Source organism: Erinaceus europaeus, chromosome 5 (assembly GCF_950295315.1).
Source record: "Erinaceus europaeus chromosome 5, mEriEur2.1, whole genome shotgun sequence".
NCBI classification, from domain to species: Eukaryota; Metazoa; Chordata; class Mammalia; order Eulipotyphla; family Erinaceidae; genus Erinaceus; species Erinaceus europaeus.
Genome location: NC_080166.1, coordinates 113,252,341 through 113,266,696, shown reverse-complemented (window position 1 = coordinate 113,266,696; position 14,356 = coordinate 113,252,341). Strand labels below are relative to the sequence as shown.

General features: G+C 36.8%; 1 protein-coding gene across 6 annotated transcripts in view; it reads left to right on the top strand.

Annotated features, from left to right (window-relative positions):
• Window positions 1-14,356, top strand: part of NBEA (neurobeachin) — a 546,841-nt gene that overhangs the window by 339,681 nt on the left and 192,804 nt on the right. The window lies entirely within an intron of this gene.

The window sequence follows — 14,356 nt, the reverse complement described above, 5'->3', positions numbered from 1 at the left end:
CTAGGCAGGCTGGCGGCCAATCGCCACTGGGCTCGTCACGACAGCCTTCTTCAGCTCCAACCCGGCTAATTAATCCCCCCTTATGGATATAGGCACACAAACTCAAGGTAGGAGGCTGCTGCGGGCAGAAAACCACCGAGGCCACCTAGACAGTTTTGGAAATCAAGAGGAATTGCTCAACTTTGGTATTACTTGAAGCATATTGACAATTTGAAAAGACTTGGCCAAGTGGTTCTCCTCCATGCTGAAAACCATGCTTGTCCTTTTTTACAGCAGGACTGCAACTACAGGTGTATTAATGGCCATTCATCAATTAGTGAACTAGATGGGTTTTTCTTAAACAAAGCCACTAACTTGCATTTAGAGTAAGATAATTAATGCCTGTTATCCTTGAGGTCTTTTAAAATGCATGTTGAAAGTTTGCCCTTTAGTGAGTAGACAAGTTGGCTTTAGAAAGAATAGTACCTGTGTAATTTCCTGGATCTTTTTTTTTTTCCCTAGATGTTGTTAAATGTTAGAATGATTTCCTTTAACAGCACACAGGTTTTACACTCCCGATTTTTCCTCATAAGCTGTTGTTGAAAGGAATCGGGAAAGTATTACAAAGTGTGCTAGATACTGTCTATTCCAGTTTAAGTTGAGATATTTGGAGAAGGTTTGGAACATCCCCTTTCTTCCACCCCCATTTTCAGTCCTCTATATTTTAGTAGACTTGCCCATGGAACTAAGATTTGTCTTCGCTGGTAGAAATATTTGCAAAATAAAATAGCTCTGTGATCAAGATTATTTTCACATGAGGTCTTAAAGAACTATATAAACACATAAAATTAGAAAGTGATCATAGATATGAAACTTCTTGGCGTATGTTAACTATCTGGAAACTGTGAAGGGTTAACATTTCTGGCTTGCTGGTAAATTAAGGACATATGTCTTAAGTGTCCTTTGTGGTCACCTGAGTTTTGACTCCTAATTCTATACTATGTCATGCAGCTTAATAAGGGTGGGGGGCAGAAATGACTAAAATTTTGAAAGAAAACTGATTTGTCATCATTCATGTTTTAAAAACTTTAAATATCATCTTGGAAATTTTTAAAGAGAAAATCAATATTTTAAATTTAGGATCTTAGAAACCTAGCACATATTTCATGACCTACCTTTAATTTAGAAATCATCTCTTTCAAATTAATAATACATCCAGCAAAATCCTACACTTCCTGGTAACTGGTTTATAGCCAATTGTAAAGGGGATCATTTTCAGAGCTTCCATGTTTATTCAACCCTTTTTTTTTTTTGGTACACAGATACATCACAAAACCGCCTATTTATTACTTACCTTCTCATTATCCAAAAGTGATGGGTTGCCATGTAGCCTAATATCTTACATTAGATTTGGGAATCATAGTATTCCCCCACACACACTGTATTCTCTAAGAACCATCCCTTCCCTTAGGAGCAGAGGTTGGGAACATCCCGACAGCCCCTCCCTGCTTTGCAGGCATCTCGGGTGAATGCACCGCTACCTTTTGGCAGTTGGACTAGGTAGAAGAGGAAACAAGCTAGAGCCTGGAAGCCTGCAGCTGTGGAAGGGATAGTCATGTACTGTCGTCTCCAGGGAAATGGCCATCTCTGGCCCTCGCCCCATGCAGGCTCCCTCTCGCTGATGCTTCGCACCCTTCTTTCCTCTCTGCTGTCTATGCTATAGGCTTTTCTTCCTGCGTGAGGATTATTGGAAAATACTTATTTGCCATCCCGAACATCTCCAGATCTGCTCCAGGCTATGGGCTCCGTCCAGGCACCCAGCAGCCTGTCGGCGGCACGGATCCCACATCTGGTGTCCACAGAATCAGTGCTTTCTTGTCGCCTGTGCCTGCCCAGCGTGCTCCCTTTCATACAGGCCAAGAGTTGCCCAGTTGAGACTTTGCCCCTAGACTTCCCAGACCTCCCGAATTTAGCCCGACAGTCAAGGAGTGAGGCAGCCTGGCAGGTGGAGGCCCAGGGACCACGGGGGTCTAGGAGACGATAGCGCGATGACTGGGTGGGTCTGACTGGCAGGACGTGAGGGGGCCAGGCTGGCTTCGCTGTAGCCAGGCGCGCAGGTGGTGCATCTTCAGGGCTCACTGTGAGATTTAATTGGGTTAAAGGGAAGCTAAACACCCAGGCACTTTGTGCAAACTAATTGGTGTAACTGGGGCCTTTTCACTAATGATTTTCACTTTGAAGAAGAAAAATGGATGGTGAGAAAAAGGGCTTAAAAAAAAAAAATCTCGTTAGTCCCGGTGTGTTCCAAGGAAGTGAAGTCATTTGGTTTCAAGGACACCATGACTGTTTTCTGAGCAGCTTCCCTCAGCACTCTTTACTCTGGGAGCTGACAGAGATTTACATAGCATCGGATTCACCTACCTCCTATTATTACTGTGGGTGAACTGGGCACCCTAGAATGATACTCCAGTGCAAGCACTGCTTGTTGCTGCAACACAGTGATTTTCTATTACACTGAACACATGAAATGAATTGCCTTTTGTAGCTGAATCCTTTCAGTGATCTTCAACAACTCTCATTGTTGAAGAGAAAATTAAACTGTTCTAAGAAAGTGTTTTCTGCACCTTGATTTTTTTTAATTGAAATGACCTATATTTTTCTGTAACAGTCTATTTCAGTGTAGACTTTGAAGATATGTATTTTTCCCCTGTGGGAGTAACTTATTTAACTATTTTCTAGTAATTTTTAGAAATAATCACTTGCCATAATGGATTAGTGGTTTGTATGTAGCAAGTGGTTTTGTATGTATTAGTGGTTATAAGTAGCAAGGAGATAGCATAAATTTATTTACTTGCTGAAAAGTTTATAAAACAACTTTGATGACACCAGTTTTACATTATCATTTCACTACAAATATAACCTTAGTTTTTGGTACTGGAATAAAAGCTTGTGTGTGTCCTATGCTTCAGGATATAAAAGCATGATTGTTTTCAGTGGTATACAGTGCAGACATCTTTAACATGAACTAATAATAGAATCATAATTGAAGAAAAATGGCCTAATTGAAGAGAAACACAGGAATCTCATGGTCTAGTGAGACACTCACTTTTGAATGGTATTGGGATTTTAAGTCTAACAGACTTGACCATTTCATTCACTTAATTTGTTAGGCAGTCTTGAGTTAGAATGTATTGCTAGGGGAAAAAATCATCATGAATTTTAGTACTGTTAATGAATATAAAATAATTAAGCATTGTGACCCTTAGTAATTTGGAAACATTCAAAATAGCAGTGACAAATAATTGTCTCTGAAGTGGTATTTCCTAGGTTACTTATACCTCTGTAAATGCCTGCTTAACTGATGTAGGATACACAAAGTAATGGGTAAATCCACCCTTTATTAGGTCTAGAGAAAATTTTCATTATGTTGAAAAACGTAGGAATGCAAGCTCCCATTTTTTAGTGTAATTTAAATTTGAGTTACATGTTCATAAATTTGGGCAATTGCAAGCTTTCATTTGGAAAAATGTGTATGTCAGAGTAACATACATGTTAAATACTCACATAGATATTGTTTTGTGTGTTTTTTATTATTATTTGCTGGTGGCTTTCTATTCACAAGTATTCATGAATTTAAAGTTCTATTTTTTTAATATGTGCTTATTACACTGGGGAGATAAGAAGAATATGAAGTTGATTTTATTAAATTATTTATCCCTACTGTTGGAGTGGCTTTGAAGGCTCATTGTACACATCTGATTTCTTACCCCCACCCCTCTTCTTTTTAAATTCACCCAGGCTATTTCATCTGTTTCATTCTGCCAGACACAATATATTTCTTTTTTTACACTAGAGAAATTAAAGACAGATATTTGTGCTGGGTTTTCTTTATGTGTCACATTAAATAAAGCAAAATAGCGGGAATTTTTCTGGTAATCTAATTTGATGGCATCTATACCTTTCTTCCGGTTGTGACTCCTTGTATGAAAAAACTTGAAACAAAATAGCTGGTAAACTTTAAAAGCTTCAGTGATTGCTTAAGATAATCATTTCATGCTTAATGTCTGGTTTATGACAAAATAAACCAGAGAATTGAGTTCACTGTTTGCAAAATTTAGACCAGAGCAGCCTCATCACTATAGCTTTTCAAGTCATTCTTTTAATTCTTACCTTTGAAGTGGAGAGTACTTTTTTTTTTTGGCTTAGAATAACTATCAGTATTAATACATGGTGATAAGAAAATAATTTTGAAATTAGGAGTAGGAGTTGGAAGTGTATGCCTTATAGGAATTATTACCACTGTGTGACTTGCAGAGTTGAGATAATTCTGGATAACTCTGCCAAAATCTTTAATGGTAGACAGAGCAATTTAAAGCTGGGCAATTTGATAACTGCCTCAATTTCCTCACTTCATTTGAATATGTATCAATACGTAAATGTGTTATTCTTAAACTTGGATTTGTAGAATGAAGTGGAGGAGGAGGGAGAGTGTTAAATGAACCCAAATATTTTAATGCTTAAGATAAATACTGATCACTTATCTTTTCTAACAGTTAAAAGTATTGAGGTCGTTCATTAATTTATTTCAATCTTCTAGTTCCTCACAGACTCTTTAGAAAGTTGGCATTATAATCTATAGATTTCCAATTCATTTTGTTAGGTTTCAGCTTCTATTTTGCATTTGGTTATTATAGAAATATCCAAATAGGATAACTGGGCTCGTATGATGCTTTTCTATACAAATTTACAAAAGCTAGGTATTCCTTAGTGCGTAACTAACACAGTTGCATATTTGACTTCATACTTAGTACTCTTAGTGCATTACATTTTTATAGCACTTAGAGAAAACAATAGTCAGTTGCAATTAATGTCTGTTAATATGTGTATCTGTACGAGGTCATCAGGACTGTAGAGCTCTCATTATTATCCTGTACTGTATATAATTAAGCCACTGAAAATATTCAATGTGACCTTGAGTCTAGAAGAATATGGTATGTAAATAATCAACTTCCAGTGATTGCATGTCTAAGATAACCTTTCCTATTCCTAATTTACAGCTTGGGTGGGAACATATATTTTTTTTCATGAACAAAGCAGTTATTTTAAACTCTGATTTATTTCTTTAATGGTTGGTAGCTAAAGTAACAATTTCAAAAAAATAATTACAGGGTGCCAGGCGGTAGCACAGCAGGTTAAGTGCACATGGCGCAAAGCACAAGGACCAGCATAGGGATCCCAGTTCGAGCCCCAGGCTCCCCATCATCAGGGGGGTAGCTTCATAAGAGGTGAAGCAGGTCTGCAGGTGTCTATATTTCTCCCCGCTGTCTCTGTCTTCCCCTCCTCTCTCCATTTCTTTCTGTGCTATCCAACAACAACAATAATAACAACAACAATAATAATCACAACAATGATAGACGACAAGAGCAACAAAAGGAGAAAAATGGCCTCCAGGAGCAATGGACTAGTAGTGCAGGCACTGAGCCCTAACAATAACCCTCGAGGCGCCAAAAAAAAAAAATAATTACATTAAATTAAAACCTACTACCTTTTATTATATATAGTATGTGTGATAAATCAGAAAAAAAACTCAAAAGCTGGAATTTTTATATTTATATAGATTTCTAGAGTATAAACATCTAAAAATAAACTAAATAATGTTTCATGTGTACTTACAGGTGACACTTGTCACTATTCTAATAAATATACACTTTACTCCACCAGTTTTTTACTCCACTATTTCTTGAAAATGCGTTTTTCATGATTTGTCGAAAATACAACTCAAATGTGCTGTTTAGTAGTCACCAGAGTATTGCCACTCTAGGTCAGCTTTTTCAGAAGAGGGAAAGGAAAAATGGGAAGACACCACAGTACCTAAGCTTCCTCCAGGTGGTTGGGCCTGGCTTGAACCAGATCGCTCACCCGGCACAGCAGGCTCTACCTAGGTGAGATATATTGCTGGCCCAGTAGTTAGACATTTTAAGCTACATCTAGGTAAACGTCTACATCAGATGAAAAGGAAAAGGATCATAAAGAATTTGCAGTAATGAAGTATTCATAATACAAAATTATGAACCCAGTGAAATATAAGTATGGCTTCATTTTATTTATCAAAAAAATCTTTTTTTGTTTAAATCAGGTTTTATTGATAGATAATTCGCAAACAGTCTTATCTATGATTTTCTTCCCATATTAATGACTATTCAGTAATTTCTGATAAATATATAGTCATATGAGATCTGACACAGACATAGAACATTTTCATTATCAAGAAAAAGTCTTCTCATGCCCCTTTTTTTTCTTTAAAACTTGTCACTCTGTGATTCCACGATAAATAGGTATTGTTTTTATAGTAAAAAATCTTTGTGTTACACATACTTTCATTTATTCCCCCTCGAATTTATTATTTTATCATGCTTCTAACTTAAGATGAGTTTTACTCAGCACTGAAGAAGAGAACGAGTATAAAATGATAGTTCATATATATAAAAATTATGTTTATATATATATATATATATATATATTTTTTTTTTACAAAAGAGTTGTTTGATAGCATAGGGGATGATGCTTAGTAGGATAAATTTCTCAAACTAACTGATAATATTTGCTTTTCTAGAATACATGCATTAGATTTTTAAATATAGTTGATGATTTGTACAGCAAGGTTTGTATGTTTCAAGAAATGCGTTTTTACATAAACTAGCAACTTGAGACAGATTTCTAATTTTACTGGCTTTATAGCCCTATAGAAATAAACTTCTCACCATATAAATTATATTTTACTTTAAGTTTTTAATAAAGTGATAGTTATTTTGAGTGAGAGTGTAGCCAAGGAGTTTATTAGAATTAATATTAATTGGCACACAATATTAAAACATGTGCTTCTGTTATATTTTATGTAAATATATTGGCACTTAAATTTAGATATTTTTATATACTCCAGATAAAGAATTCTTGAATTAGACAAGTGAAAACATTTTTTATTGAGAATTATGTTCTTTCAAGTACTTTTCCTTTTTGCAACATGGAACAGTACAACTAATCTTGTTTCTACCCCCAAGGTTAAAAATATATATAGAGATTTTTTTATTTTATATTTTTAATAATATTTTAATAATATTTTTATTTTTAATAATATTTTAAATAATATTTTACAATAGAAATTTTAGTGTTATGTATGGCAGCTGGCTTATTAAAAAAGAAGTTACTGCTTTCATAATAATATTAAAACATTTTGAGGAAATATCCTTTTATACACACACACACACAGTGCCCCAGTGGTTCAGGCCGTGGAAGACTGAATTGGCTGCTATACATTTTTCTGTTAACCTGTTAAAAGGAAAGAGCTACTATATATAGGGTTCACACTGCTACCGTGAAGTAATACAACATCTGTATGATTACTTAATAACTCATAAACTTCAATACCTTGAGAGTTCAGTTAAATGAATTTTTTGAATTTCCAATGATTTTATTCAGTCCCATACATACACTATAGCAGTTTTGAATACCATATGCTTTTAATTGAATATTGAGGTTTAAAAATTGCCAACCATACTGTCCATAAAAATAACAATACATTGTTCAGTCATTTCCATGGAATAACATGCACACATGCACCTAAAACCAGCATCTTGTCTTAAAATTTGGTTTTTATTCTTGATCATGGTATCTCCCCTGCCAGGTAAGTATGTTGGTTTTTATTCTTTTGCAGTGGTGCCAAAGTTGAATCTTTTGCAACCTGAGTATGCATTTGATAAGCAAATTTGATAACTCGTGAATGGAATTGTAGGGGTGATTTTTGGGGTGTGTGTGTGTGTGTGTGTGTGTGTGTGTGTGTGTGGTGTATGTGTATGTTATGTTTTTTTTTTTCTATTCTTTTCTTGCTAGCAAATTCAGTTCTTCATTTGTTTTGCTCTCCACGCTGCATTAGCACAGTTTTCCCCCGTGTGCATCTGCCAGTGTACAATTTAGCCACGGGCATCTGTAGACCTTGTGGTGATCAGTATTGCAGGCAAAAGCCATATGTGTTTAAATAAAAAAAAAAAAACCTCTTTATTTCATTTGCTGTTTTAACTGGATGGATAACTTTTGTGCCTCAAGACAGAAGAAGAAGAAATACAGAAATAATTAATTGCCTCTATTCTTGAGGCAGTTTCATTTCCCCCTCCAATATGGAATGCTTGTCAGCTTCCCTGATAAATGACTGCATGTATTTGCATAGATTTTACATTAACACAAAAATTAGTTTTATTTGTGGAAAACTAGTTTACATAATAATATAAAACCCAGTGTTACTGATTATGTTTCCAAACATTGATGATTCTTAAAGGGATGGTCTCATTCTTATTTTTCAAATATTTGGGCAACCTATTTCTTAAACTTTATTTTGCTTCATAGTCTTGTATTAACGAAGTAGGCACATTTATAGAACTTTAAAGATGGGGGGGTGCTTCCTAGATATATGAGCCACAGTGTTTCAGACTGAAAGTAGCACTCATTTGATTTTTTAAAAACCAATTCTGATTTTAAATCTTTGCCAAGGACTATTTTAAAATACCTACTGTCAATTACATATACCTCAGGCTGTTGGAGTATTGCATCTGTGTGATTTAAATATCATATCTGTGTCATGAAAAAACATAGGCACTATACTGAGGGAGTACAGTTAAGCTCATTCCTGGGGTGTTAGGCGTGATTGGCAACATAGGCACTATACTGAGGGAGTACAGTTAAGCTCATTCCTGGGGTGTTAGGTGTGATTGGCAACCACATTCACAATGTATCTGAGAACTCTTCCCTCCATCTTCATTCTATTTCCTTGCATATTCTTAACAGTTGTTCACCCTAGTCCAGCCTTAGGAAAAAACAAATAAACAAACAAAAAATTCTGCCTGCACTATTTGGTTGCTGCAGCCAGTTCTCCCTCCCTAAGTGGCAGGCAGTAGATGTTTATTCATACTGTAATCTGGCATCTTGTTGTCTAGAGGCAACCTGCTAATTATGTGCTATCATTGTATTATCCATGTTATGGAAAATTCAAATATGTTCACTGCCGTTAAGTTACATCACAGGGCTTTTCATAAAATATACTTGATCCTTACAAAACCTACTATACTTAATGGCAACCTAAACCCAGAGTGTCTCTGCCACTTCTTGATTCTGGGACACCCTGGGTGCCAGCTGTCACAGCTCAGCTAATGATGACAAATGCCCCCTCTCTATGCAGATTGCAGAGCTTGCAGGCTGCTGAGAAAGGCAACCAGATTACCTTTCTTCAGATAGTGACTTAACCTTTTAAACTCATGTCAGGATGAAATGATCAATCAGCTGTGATCATTTCAATATCTGTATCTTTGAAATAAAAATCAGAAGAATATAAAGTGACACCGGCTCACTTTTTCTGATTTTTGCATCATTGCCACAGCTGTACCCTCGAATCCTATAATATCCTTCAATGAGAAACTCCAGGCAATATATACTGGGCACACTGGAGTGCATATGTGAATTCTGCCTGTATCTAGGCTTGTGAAAGTTTGAGAAAAGTTTTAGATTGTTTGGGTAAGAAAACAAACTGAGTGAGGAAGGAGGAGGGGCTAGAAGGGAAGGGAGGAGCTGAGTGTGTGTATAAGGTGTGTGTGGGGGGTGGCTTTGAGCTTCTACATTAGGGGTGAGAATGTTTTGCAGACACCTATCACAGGGAGATAGGAAATTGTATTCATGTGTCAACAACTGTATGTAATCCATTAACTCTAATAAAAAAGGAAAGAAGGAAGGAAGGAAGGAAGGAAGGGAGGGAGGGAGGGAGGGAGGGAGGGAGGGAGGAAGGAAGGAAGGAAGGAAGGAAGGAGGGAAGGAAAGAAGGAAGGTGGGTGTGTGGGGAGGGGAGAGAGAGGGAGGGAGGAAATAGAAAACAAAATGGGAAGATTTTTTGAGGCAAAATTTATTCTTTCCTTCTCTTCACCCAACTGCAAAGCCTCTTATCTCTTGCAGTGTGTATGTATATCCAGTCTCTTCCAAGTAAATGTTATTTATTCAAAATAACTTAATTAATTATTGTTGCTAACTAATTTCACAGGACAGAAATTGAGAGGGGAGGAGAAGATAGAGGGAGAAAGAGAAACACCCGCAGCACTGTTTTACTGCTCATTAAGTTTCCCCCTGCAGGTGGAGAATGTGGGCTCGGACCCAGCTGGGTCCTTGCACATGATGAAATGTGTGCTCAACCAGTGCAACACCTCCAGTCCCCTTGTATTTCTTTTTTAAACCAGAGATCTGCTCAGCTCTAGTTTGTGGTGGTGTGGAGAATTGAACCTGGGCTTTCAGAGCCTCAGGCATAAGAGTTTCTGCATAATCATGCTATCTACCCCCATCCATCTCTTTGTAATTTAACTGTAGAATTCCACTTAAAATCACTCTTAAGTGCTTGTGCCTTTTAATGACTTATAAGTATCCCACTTACATTATATATAAAATACATTGTGCAGGGCTGGGCAATGGTGTACCTGTTTGAGCATGCACATTACAGTGTGCAGGACCCAGGTTCAAGCTCTCTGTCCCAGTTCCAACTTGCAAAGGAGAAGTGTCATGAGTGATAAAGCAGTGCTGCATGTGTCTCTCTCTCTCCCTCCCCCTCTTCCCTTTATTTTGGATTTCTCTCTGCCTCTATAAACACATAAAATGAATTTTAAAAGCATATATTGTGCGATTGATTGTGTGAAGAAAAGTCCTAATTCTACTTTATAAGTAAGACATTTCATATCATGAAATCGAGAACCTTAGAGAATACAATGCAAGCTCCCCTCACCCTTTCCCCATTAATTCCCTCAGTCTTCTCTGTAGCACTAGTTAGGAATAGCTACCCAACTTCTTTTTCCTTTGTTGAGGAGAAATTCATCATTTACTCAGCTTTTTGCAACTTTAGACAGTCTGATTGTTAGAAGCACTTCCTCGTATTGAACCAAAAATCTTTCTTCTTGGAACTTTTACATTTGAGGCCCTACTTCTTTCACAGTAGTACGTTCTTTAAATTCAGTATTTAAGATAGTAAGTTTAAAATGGTCAAGCCTTGACTATTTTAAGTCACCTTAGCATTCAGGACGACAATTCTTGTACACTGTTTACTTCAATTGTGGTGTCTGGAATTCATGACTGCCGGAGTAGATTGGTGAATGTAAAGTAGTGAAAGGCAAACTCGGCCATTTTAAGCTTGGGATATCTCTCCATATGCTTAGCAAAGCAGACACACTAGGTGAGCTAGCTTATGGGCCCTACAGTATGTATTCCATATCATAGGAGGCCCATATATTTTGATAGCACCATGATAGTCTAACATTAAAATGTTAAGTATTTGTTTAAAAAACAAACACACACTGAGGCTAGGTGGTAGCGCAGCAGGTTAAGCGTACATAGCATGAAGTGTAAGGACAGGCATAAGGATCCTGGTTCAGGCCCTAGGCTCCCTACCTGCAGGGGGGTTGCTTCACAAGCGGTGAAGCAGGTCTGCAGGTGTCTTTCTCTCCACCTCTCTGTCTTCCCCTTCTCTCTTGATTTCTGTCTGTCCTATCCAACAACAATAACAACAATGATAAACAAGGGCAACAAAATGGAAAAAATGTCTTCCAGGAGCAGCGGGTTTGTAGTGCAGGCACCGAGCCCCAGCAATAACTCTGGAAACAAAGATAAATAAATAAAATAAAAAACATACACACACACACTATAGGAAATTTAGTGAATTCAATCTAGTAGCGTTTTTTGTTTGTTTGTTTGTTTATTTTGTTTTGTTTTGTTTTTGCCACCAGGGCTGTGGTAGGGCTTGGTATCTGTATTCATAGTGAACTTTTTTTTTTACCCTTTTAGTTAGAGGGTAAAAGACCAAGAGAGAGGGGGAAGGAGAGATAAAGAGAAAGAGAGGGAGTTGGGCGGTAGCACAGCGGGTTAAGAGCACATGGCACAAAGCACAAGGACTGGCTGAAGGATCCTCGTTCGAGTCCCCGGCTCCCCACCTGCAGGGGAGTCGCTTCACAGGTGGTGAAGCCGGTCTGCAGGTGTCTTTCTCTCTCCTTCTCTGTCTTACCCTCCTCTCTCCACTTCTCGCTGTCTTATCCAACAACAATAACATCAATAATAACAACAGTAATAACTACAACAATAAAACAACAAGGGCAACAAAAGGGAAAATAAATATTAAAAAAGAGAGAGAGAGAGAAAGAGAGACACAATTGCAATACTCTTGCGCTACTAGTGAAGCTTCCATGAAGGTAGAAACAGAGGCTTGAATCCAGGTTCTTGTGCATGGTAATGTGCATGCTCTGCTGGGTGAACCAACACTCACCCCCTAATTATAATTTTTATTGAGGGGATCATCCTTTCTATCTACCTAGGCTAGCAAAATATAAAATTTATTAGCTGAGCAGGTAACATAGCCCAGCTGAATAGTGCACCTACTTTGCCATGTGTGCAACCCAGGTTCTAGCCTGGTCCCACTGCACTGGAGGATGCTGTGGTATGTATATTCTCTCTCTCTCTCTTTCTCTGTTTGTCTTTCTCTTGCCATTTGAAAAATAGTTAGTTTGGGACACTTTTTATTATAGCTAAATCATGTAGATGTTATACATGCAACCTATGACAAATTTTAAGAAAGGACTGCTAAATATTATCAATTAACATACAACTTGGTATTATAAGACAAACCATTAAAAACAGCATGACAGAAATGGATTAAATAAATTAAAAAGTCACACCTTAGTTCAGCAGTATATGTTGAAACAACTAGGATATTGTTGATAGGCGGACAGTACTGCATCAGGTTAAGTGTACATAGTGTGAAACACAAGGACCGGCTCAAGTATCTCTAGTCCCCAGAACACTAGAGAAGGCTTCTGTGTTGTAGTATTTTTCCCTCTTTCTCCCTCTCTGTTTCCATCTGAAAGTCGACCCAGCGTGAAAAAACCCGAGGGATGACCAAAAGAATAATAATATATGTATTTATAGTATATACTTGGCTTAACTTATAGTTTTTCTTTACCAACTCATCTGTAAATGAAACGTGAATTTCTCATTTGCTTAAGCACAAAAATTTACATTTTATAAATGAGTCAGTCCTTTAACTATTGAAGCAAGTTTAATTTGATCAATTAATAATTAAATTTTTATAACAGTTGTCTCTAGATAACTTAGTCTGACCACCATGGTCTGGGAGGTGGCGCAGTGGTAAAGCTTTGGACTCTCAAGCATGAGTTCGCGAGTTCGATCCCCATGCACATGTGCCAGAGTGATGTCTGGTTCTTTCTCTCTCCTCCTATATTTCTCATAAATAAATAAAAAAGTCCTTAAAAAAAAGTAGTATTGCCAATAAGAATCCATTCTTCTCTATTGTTTTCTTCAAAGGCAATGCCTAAAATGATCTATTCAAAACTTAGAATTGATGACATAAATAAGATTATATTAAGATATGTATACATTGCTAAAAGTTTTTCAAAAACTAAGTAATAAATCATAACCAGTATTAGTGGGTAGTTGATAATACTTATTTCTGAGTTGAAAAAAAAACGTTGTGTGTGTGTGGTTTTAAAGCCTTTAATTTCTATAAGAAAAAGCACATGCTTCATATGCCAAGTCTTTTTGCCCCATATGAGGATATTTTATTTGTACTTTATTTACTATTGTGGTGACATCTAAGCCATAAAGCACAAAGACAGCCTGCCTTGGCTTTGACTTCCATGCAGTTTGTGTCTTGAATGGAGAATAAGCAAGTCCAGTGCTTTTTACAAAAGAAGTGTAAGAGCTGCCCCATCTGTTTCATCTGGTGGCTTATGCAATAAGAGGTGTTATCACATGAATCTAAATGTGCAAGCAGTTGTTTTATGAACTCTTTCTGTGCTTTGAGGAGTTTATAAGTTGCCTACTCTATTGTGTGTCAGTCCCCGCTGACCAAAGTGCATTCTGCTGAGCATATTTGAGGGATAATTAGAACTAATGAAGCCTAGAACACAGTTAATGATTTATTTTTATTCTCTTGTCTAACTCCTAAGGATTCTCCAAATCACCGTCTCTACCACTTACTTTTTACTGGCATTGTATTGATACAGCTACCCTATTTCTATGTTTGTTTGAAAGACATTAAAAATAAATTAGGTATATGAAATGCTGAGAAGTCTGCTTTAAAATAAAAGTTTGTATTATTGGTTAGACCCCAGGTTTGAAGAAAATACCAGTTCTTTCCTGTCTTTTATTTTAGCTTTTATCTAAAAGTGTTTGTGGCACCTGTGAGTAGATTATAGAATAGAAAATATCAAGTGATTTAAAAATGTACCAGTGAGATATAATACTTACAAGTAAAATAATTAAAACATTTAAACAAAACATTCCTATTCCTGAA